The sequence below is a fragment of the Myotis daubentonii genome, chromosome 3, assembly GCF_963259705.1.
Source record: "Myotis daubentonii chromosome 3, mMyoDau2.1, whole genome shotgun sequence".
Lineage (NCBI taxonomy): Eukaryota > Metazoa > Chordata > Mammalia > Chiroptera > Vespertilionidae > Myotis > Myotis daubentonii.
Window position 1 is genome coordinate 146784105 of NC_081842.1, and position 9586 is coordinate 146793690.

The 9586-nt window shown below is 44.1% G+C and overlaps 1 long non-coding RNA gene across 1 annotated transcript; it reads right to left on the reverse strand.

Moving 5' to 3' along the window:
- Nucleotides 1-873: 873 nt before the first annotated feature.
- On the reverse strand, nucleotides 874-8921 carry LOC132229431 (uncharacterized). Its single transcript, XR_009451682.1, has 3 exons — nucleotides 8217-8921; nucleotides 2617-2669; nucleotides 874-1061 (listed from the first exon to the last, which is right to left on the reverse strand). It is a non-coding gene; the product is annotated as an uncharacterized LOC132229431 (long non-coding RNA).
- Nucleotides 8922-9586: the final 665 nt, after the last annotated feature.

Genomic DNA, 9586 nt, shown 5'->3' on the forward strand with positions numbered 1-9586 from the left:
TGATTACAAATTTAGCCTGTACAAAATGACACATGAAAAACATTTAATTTTGGGACATTCTGAAATTATTTACAAAATGAAAACTATTTAATATGGTCAAACTCGCTGAAGGCATTTTGATCTAAATACACTTTCTTCAACTGCCAAAGAAATTAATGCAATATGAAAGAATAGATTTTATGACTTTAGCAAAAGTTTGCATTTTCTGAAAATTGGCACATATGTATATCCCTGAAGACACACCTACTCTGTGTTCTAAAGCAAACTTTTATGCACGTGTTTTCCCTTGAATGACACTTCCCATGGCCCATGTAGTCCCCTGCACCCTTTCCTTGCATAGTCTCCTGAAGCTTCACTTTGCACATCATGTGCAGTTCCTGAAACTGCATTTTTATTTCTCATTTTTATTTCACCTGTTACCTAGTGTCACATTTACTATTGCCTAATGTGTATCTCACATGGAAGTGCTGTTTCCCTTCCAACAGACAATGTCCCCAAAGACCACTTCTCCCTCCTACTTCCCCAGTTATCAATTTCTCTGACTCCCTTGCACCCTTTAAAGGAGAGAGAGCTGGAGAAGGAAGAAGGAAAGAGGGAGAGTGGATTTAAGTGCAGATTTTAGGCTACAGTGCCTTGTACTGTCTTATTAACACTCCCTTCATCACCACCCCTTTCACCCCGTAACAAAATCTGAAACATTTCTGGGGCTAAATATTTCCTGTGTCCCAAGAATCCACAATTAATAAGTAGTCAATAAGGTTGACAATGATGAACATGACCTCAATCAAATTTTCTTTGATGGTGGGAGCAATAACTTGAATAATACACAACAGAAACCCAATTCAAATTCGATTAAGCAAAAGCAAATTTATTAGCATAATAAACTGAAAAGCCCATGCTCCCCTGGACTCTGAGCACCATTGAACCTAGGTGTCTAGACACGGTCATCAGGGCCCTGTCCCCTCTGTCTTCTTCAGCTCTACTTTCCTCTGCGTCAGATTCATTCTCAGACTGGCTCTCCCCAAGTTAGGCAAAGATAACCTCCAGTTCTTCCCGCAGCTCTGCAACACCACCAGAAAGAAAGAAAAGAACCAGTTTCCCACGGTTCCAGCAAAATTTCAGGAGCTGACTCCCATTTGCTCTGATGGGCTCAGCTTGGTCATATGTCCACCCCTAAAACAATCATAGCAATGAGATGCTCTTATTGGCCAGGTTTGGCTAAAGCCCTATAGCTAGTGGTGGGGTCAGCCCCAGACAAACCATATGGACTGAGGGGGAAGAAGAGTGATCCCCTAAAGAAGCCATGGTGTTCGTCCCAGAAAAAAGAAATGAATGCTGAGGTGGCCAAAGCAGCAATTGTTCACTATAATTCCTAACAATGATACCAACCCTACAGGGTTGGGATAAGAATTATATTATATGGATTCAAGAAGTTTATAAATCATAAAGCAACTATAGCTAAAAGATGTTTTATTATTAAACAGATAATTCTGCTTATCCACACAAAATACATTGATAGATTGCATTGACACTACAACCAAAGCAACAGTCACTGTGTGGCTGGATGGTCAAGGGAGACTCCAGTGGCAGAGGAAGGCATTCTGGGTATTGTGGAGAGTCTGGTGTGGTGGGAAGAACCTTGGCTTTGAAGTCATGCCAATGTGGATTCTGGTCTTGGCTACATCTTTTATCAACCATGTGAACTTGCACTTGGCACTCACACACTTTCTTCAACTGTGAGGTGAGGGTAGTCACACTTCTTAATATCCCATTCTTGTGAGAGTGAAAATGTGTGCAAAGTGCCCTTGGTGCCTGGCTCAGCACAGAGAGTTAATAATATTCCCTCTCCCGGCCTCCAGTACTCATGTTGCTTTATTGCTATTGAAATTTCAATAATTTAAGGCATCTTAATATTGAAATGTGAAAGCTGGAAGACACTAGTTTTTATAGAGACGGAGTAAGTCAAGTTCATCTTTTTTTTTTTTTTTTTTTTTTTTTTTGCATCGCTATTTAGACTTTTTCTAAATATCCTACCTGATGGGGGAGAGAGATCTGGAAATAGAATTGGGGACTTTGCCCTAAATATCTGTCAACCTGGGCTGGTCGTGAACTTTGGTTATCGCCCTCTTAACACACCAACTCAAACAACTTTGATGTTATCAAACTACCTCCCCAAGGTGCAAAAACCACAGCTTTAAAGCAACCTATGAGTCAGCAGCTTAGTGAAATGTGAGTAGGGATTCCGTCATTGATAAGGAAGGAATGACTAAATAAACAAGCCTTCGAAGGGATAGTTTCGGTCGGTATTTTCTGCCAAATTGTTGAGAAGAGGGGAAAGAGGCATCAAGACTATAAAAGGGATCTTTCTTCCTGAAGGAACGAATTCCAGAGGTGCTCCCAAAACACCCAAGCACCCCTCTCTGCTAACCCCTTCCTACTGCCCTCAAATTCCTTTTGCTCCAAGGATCCTCCTCTTGGGGAGACATTTACTCACTTTACTTATTCCTACAACTCTCTTTTTTCTCTTCCCCAAACCACAGTTATAAAAGCCAGTACTCAGGAAAAGGTCCTCTCCCTTCTCTGCCTCCCCACAGTTACAGAGCTACAAGGACCTACCTTAGGAGTCCACATGATTCTTCCAGGCACCTCTTGGGAGGAGTCTGGGCCATCTATAATAATAAAAGCATAATATGCTAATTAGACCGGACAGCTGAACGACCTTCCAGACATCCTTCCCAACAAAGCCATGACAGTGGGGGGTCGAGGCAGAGGCAGTTAGGGGCAATCAGGCAGGCAGGCGAGCAGTTAGGGGTGATCAAGCAGGCAAGCAGTGCCTGGGCCTCTAGTCCTATTTATAAAAGCGGTCACAAAAGGAATTTCATGTGGCATTCAGTATAAACAGTTTCCATGCTGATTGGATCACCACCTGCCTGGAGTTTCCTTACCAGCACAAATTAACCATCTGCTTTTCCTCTTTGCCTCAAGCTGGCTTCCACCTCACATTGGGCCTCCAGAGCATCAGATGCTAACCTGTGCAATTTCCCAAGCCTGCAGAGGAAGTGGCATCAACCTGCAGATTTCCTTAGTCACAATGTCCTGACAGTTTCCCAGTATCGAAATCAATTCAGCCCACATTTATTTATTAAGAAACTAGAGGGAGTGCTGGTGCCAGACTCTGCTGAGACACTGGTTTCCCATTCAGAAGCTTAGAGTAGGTCAGCTAGCTGCAGGCACTACATTTTCATGCAGCCACACCCCAGTGTCCCCCTGATTTATTTTAACTCAGAGGAAATCCACAGGCATGGATTTGAGCTCCTTCCCTCGGTCTTGGTGAGGGGCCTCCTCAGCTAAGCTTAGGCCCAAGTGGGCCAAGAAGACTGGCAGTCACAGACAGGGCGCTGTCCACCTCTGCAATTGGATTCCTGATCTCTCCCTTTGGCTGACTGCCATCATTCACATACAGACCGCATGCCTCAAAGGTAACAAGCTGATCCCTTCCAGAACTCTCTGGTTTCTCTCACCTGTAGCCTGCATTCTGCCTGACTTTGTCCCTCCTACCGTGTTCTAGGCTAACTAGACAGGGAGAACCTGGAAAGCAGGGGCCTTATCTGGATTCTTCTTCTTCCCAGATCTTAGGACCCTGCTTAGAGCAGGGTTTAGTAACCACATGTTTATTGTTTCTAAAACACCGACTTGGCCAATTCCGAGTGAATCTTTAACTTTCAAGGAGCCCGTGGCCAAATGCATGTCCAAAGTGGCCAGAATTGTACCGAGCCAGCAGGCACAGACACTGGCGTGGTTGGCTCACTCCTCCTTCTGCAGCTGGGGTCCTCTCACCTAGCCCTGCACCCTTCTCAATAAGCAACCTAATTGGGGCAGAAGGGATAAAAGGGACCTTCCAGGCTCAAGGAGGAGAGAGGGAGAAGCAAAAGGAAGGGGGGCTTAGGAAAAAGATCCAAAAAGAAGAAGAGTAGAGAGGCAGGCAGGGTGGCAGAGGGAGACTAGAGCAGATGAAACAGAGACACCTACAGGGGGAAAGGGAGGGAGACCAAGGAGAGGGAGAAGGGCAGGAACCGCCAAGGAAGGATGCCGGAATGCTCAGATGGATGGGGCGGGGTTGCCATGCCATAATTTGTCCTAATTAAGTGCCTACTATGTGCCAGGTTCTGTTATAGGCCTTTGGGGAGAAAGTGGTCAAGAAGATAAGCTCCCTCCTCCTCAAGGAATTTATATTCTCATGAATGATTGATGACAAATAAATTAATATATATTGAAAGTTGTTACAGAAAAAGCAGATGATGGTCTACTGTCAAGTAGAAGCTACTTTCACTCAGGAAGTTCTGGCTCCTAGTGCAGCACTATTGTGTTTATGTGAAAGCAAAACATACCAGACAATTAAGGCTATGTTTTTATTCAGGTTATTGAAATAAGGGTAATGTTCATTAAAGAAGCATGTCTCATTGAAAAGGAAGGGGCCTTGTAGCTGAAACAGGCAGGTAAACCAGGGAGTAAGAGCCTTGAAGAAGGAATAGAGATGGGCTTATTGTGAAATATCCGAGGGTGGAGGGTCTTTTGAGATTTATCTTTGAAACACAAAAGAATGGGGGATTTGGAGAAACGGGATAGGGGATTTCTTAGGTATTGCTGTTTTACAAAAGCACAAGACTTAGGCGAAGTTCAATCTTGTCACTAATATTGTGCCACCTCAATTCTGAAATCTAATTGTGATTGCTTCCCTGTGCTTACTACCTGCACCTCAACTTTTGGAGTTTCTTCAAGCAACACACAAGACCCTTCATGACCTGCCTCCTGCCTGCTCCCAATTGGCTGAAGTGGGAAAGCACAGGGGAATGCACATGTGAGGAGGTTCTGGGCCAGGCCCACCCATCACCTCTGCACGCCTTCCATACGGCCACACTTACCTGCAAGGAAGACTGGGAATGAGAATCCAACTGTGTGCCCAGGAAAAAGGGGAAAGTGGATGTCAGTGGTCACAGCTAGCTGGCTTTGTCTCATATGCATCTTGTGCTGTTCCCTCTCTCTCTGGGAATGTCCCTCTGCCTCCCTCCTGGCCCTTCCCTGATTATATGGCTTCTGTGTGCCGTTCCAAGGTCACTTAAGCATGCCTTCCTTTAGGAGTTCTTTCTTGACAACCAGTGTGGGTCAGATACTCACTGAATGCCTCTGTACTACCCAAAAATCTGTTATAATACCACTCACACTATTCTCCAATTGTTTATTTTCTCATCAGGCCCCACACTAGACCTTGAGGTCCCTGACGTTGGGGACTGGGCCTCTCTCCATCCTTAATGCCTAGCACCACGGGACACGGTGTTGATAGCGTCTACTGAATAAATGGATGAATTCTGGATCACTTCTAAATTGCCAGATCCCCAGAGGTCCCACAGAGTGATCATTTCAACAACAACAACAAAACATCGTCCCCCAGTAACCTTACAATGAGGTTTGATTTGAGTCCTGGGACCCCCAAGAAGACACTGAGTATTGTTGATATTAGGTTGCAAAGAGAGCTAAGATGCCTTATTTTGAGTTCTGCCCACTAACCATCTTTGAGAGCCCTTGGTCAATAGGACTGAGGCCTCAGCTTCCTAGCAGTTGAGGCTGAAGGTAACAGGCACCCATTGTGTGAACAGGGCTAAGACTGCAGCCAACGTGGAAGGAAGGCAATGACTGGAATGGACCCTGTTTGCTTAGCATCCAGGTAAGTCAAGCAAACAGTTACATAGTGACACACTTAGGTACAGCTTCTCTGATCCCTGCATTGCTCCAGGCCAGCCTTGAGTCAGCAATGAAGACAGTAAAATTTTATTAACAGGGGAGAGAAAGGCTGAGTCATTTCTATAATGACTGGCTCATGGCAGGATTCATCACCAAGCCCGAGAATGATGAAATGGTGCCTCTTTTTATATTGAGCTATTGGCTGGAGCCCGACCTTTACAACTTTTGACGAAGGAATTATATTGTGCACACATCCAAGAACAAATATAATGGGGAGATTACCTCAGGCGCATGAGTAACCAGGCAGCCATGTGACTGGGACTTACAGCCTGAAGGGAACAGAGCTCCTCAGGACTCCATGCCTCAGCCACCATCCTGGGGTATCTACAACTCTTGGGCCTGCCGGGCATCCCCAACACCTCCAACATTCCTGCTGGTGATTCACTAGAGCCAAGTGGGAAAGAAAAAGGAACAGAACACAAATTCCTTAACCTTAGATTGACTTGACTTCCATAAGTGGTGAAATTAATGAAATGAAGATGAGTCATGCCTCTTGAATCATGTGACTTTAGGTATGTCCTGGTGATTCTTTCCCTTGTCGGGCTGGTTCTTACCTGAGCCCTTAGGGTGCCATACAGGGCATCTGAAGGCACAAGGATAGGCCTCTCAGGAAGGACCTAAAGGATGCCAGGGACACAGTGGCCTCGGGACAGTAATTGCCAATGCCAACTGTGCTCTTTAGCTCTCCTCACAAAGGGGAAAACCTGCTGAGTCCTCTCCCCCACGGAGTCATAGGTGTACGCATCCATTCTTCAGGAGCATCAAGTTGCTCAGGTGATGATCATGATCATTACGTTAGCTAACACTTATTACCACTTAAATGTACTAGGGCTAAGCTAGCGAATTTGCATGCAGTATCTTGTTTCATCCTCTCAATCCTATGAAATATATACAAAATACAACCATCACTTTAGGGGGGAAACACACTGGTGGGGAAGGTGCTGAAAAACTCAGCTCCCAAATGAATCAGACTAAGAAAACCCACCTGGAGGTCCTGCAGAGATGTGCTAGTGAGTTTCATCATCAATACTGGTTGTGCCCTGGAGAGCCAGTGCAGGCTCTTCAATTTCTATTTCAAACTTTAATACTTATCACACACCCCACTTTAATCAAAGCTGCCATCATCTCTCATCTCAACTAAAAGAGTAGCTAATATTAGTTAAGCTCTTCTTGGGTGCCAGGTAGTGTTCTAAGCACTTTCCATGTGTTCAATGATGTGGCCCAACGAGGTAGGAATCATGATCAAGACCACTGCCTTACACATCTCCGAGGGGTACCATTCACACTGTGTTCACTGGGATCAGGGGGTGATTCTACCTAGCTCTGCACAAGGTGGTAGCCCTTGCTATCATCATTTCCATTTTACAGATAAGGAAACTGAGGCATAGAGGAGTTTAACTTGCCCATGCTCATTTTGCTCATCAATGGCAGAATTATGCTTCAAGCCTGGGCAGTCTGGCTCCAGAGCTTTAACCTCACCATCCCTTTATTAGCACCCTAATTACCATCTCTGCTTCTACTCTTACCCTTTTATATTCTCCAGTAGCCAGAGTGATTCTTTTTAAAGAAACATAAATGCAATCATGACTCAAAACCCTCCAATAGCTTCCCATCACCCCTAGAATACAATCTGAACAAATGCCTTAGCAGGCTCCACAAGGCCCAATGTGATCTGGCACCTGTGCATGCCTCTAGACCAGTGGTTCTCAACCTTCCTAATGCCACGACCCTTTAATACAGTTCCTCATGTTGTGGTGACCCCCAACCATAAAATTATTTTCGTTGCTACTTCATAACTGTAATTTTGCTACTGTTATGAATCGTAATGTAAATATCTGATATGCAGGATGTGTTTTCATTGTTACAAATTGAACATAATTAAAGCATAGTGATTAATCACAAAAACAATATGTAATTATTATATATGTGTTTTCCGATGGTCTTAGGCGACCCCTGTGAAAGGGTCGTTTGACCCCCAAAGGGGTCGCAACCCACAGGTTGGCGACCCACAGGTTGAGAACCACTGCTCTAGACCCTTTTCTAACAGCCCTCTCCCCACTCACTCTGCTGAAGCCACACTGGCTTTTGTTTTCCTAAGGTCATGACAAGTTATTCTGCCATAGGACCTCTGCATGTGCTATTTCTTTTGCTTCTGCCACATACTTTGCCCAGATCCTCCTGTGGGTTTACTCCCTACCTCATTCAGGACTCTGCTCAAATACCATCGGCTCCAGAAAGACTTCCCTGATCTTTTCTCATAAAATAGCTCAGACCCTCACCTGCTGTTCTCTAAAGCATTACCCTCCTTTGTCTTTCTTCACAGCACTTCAAAGAACTGGAAATTATACCACAGATTTATTCCTCTGATTCATTATTCCTCAAATGTAAACAGGAATATTGTCATCCTTAACACTGACCTTGAGAAGAGCCTAGCACATAGTTGGAGCTCAATAAATATTGGTGATTTGGAACCAACATTGTGTGTCCCAAAGTTGCTGCTGTTGCTCATGCAGGAGAGGTTGACTTACTGACATGCAGAAGCTAGTGTTTCTTTCTTCAGCTCATTCAAAGCGAAGGACCCTGAAACAAAGGAGTATAGACACAAAGAGTTGAGACTCTGGTTACTAGCCACAGAGTATTCACAAAATTTAAGAAAAAAAAGTGTAGCCATAGGTGTCAGTCTTATTCAATTCTCTTGTTTCCCTAGTAAGTCACCTGGGCAGTGAGCAAGCTGGGAGAGGTTGGACAGGTGTCCAGGCCCTGGTGGGGGCCTCCCAGGCTCTGTTTATGAGCGCACAGGCGAGAGAACTGCACAAAATCTCTCTTATCTATTCCCATTATGTATGCTGACATGTACACATAAGGAACTGTCGGACATTGAAACTTGGACTCAGAACTGTTGGACATTGAAATTGGGACTTAAACATTTTTTGTTCTTGATGCTTAAGTTTTACTTTCATTATGGTAGCTTTTTGTTCTTAATGCAAGGACAACCCTTCCTTGTCCCCACAGTTGGGTGAACAATCTCTGCTGCTGTTGTGACTGTTCCTACCTACTCTACAACCTGCTAGGATTTATGATGCGGAAGGGCATGTATGTTGTGAAGAAAGAAAGAAAGAAAGAAAGAAAGAAAGAAAGAAAGAAAGAAAGAAAGAAAGAAAGAAAGAAAGAAAGAAAGAAAGAAAGGAGAAAGAAAGAAAGAAAGAAAGAAAGAAAGAAAGAAAGAAAGAAAGAAAGAAAGAAAGAAAGAAAGAAAGAAAGAAAGAAAGAAAGAAAGAAAGAAAGAAAGAAAGAAAGAAAGAAAGAAATATTGGTCGAGTAAATGAATGAGCAAAGTCTCTAGAGAACAAGACCATCTCAGCACCTGCCCAGGGCACACAGTCAGTTCTCAATAAAGACCAACAAAACAGAGGCAGATGGGAAAATGAGAAGGAAGAAGGAGGGAGAATAAAAGTGTTCTTCAGATTCCCATTTAATTATACATATATAGTTTTTCTTGTGTGTCAGCTCAGTAACACATGGCATCTCATTTAATTCTCGCATCCTGTGATGTAAGTATGTTAGCATTCATGAGAAAATATGAGAATAGTGGGCAGAAATGTTGTAAATGTTTCCCTTCACATCCCGCGTGGTTCAGGGTTCAGCATCTGGAAGAGGAGCTGCACACAAATGAAAGAGAAAAGACAAGAGACAATTTGGGACTATCGGGGGGCCAGGCGGGTAAGTCCAACTCAAGAGGAAGGACTTCCACCAGTGCTCAGGCTGCACCAACCATTTTATAGTCAGA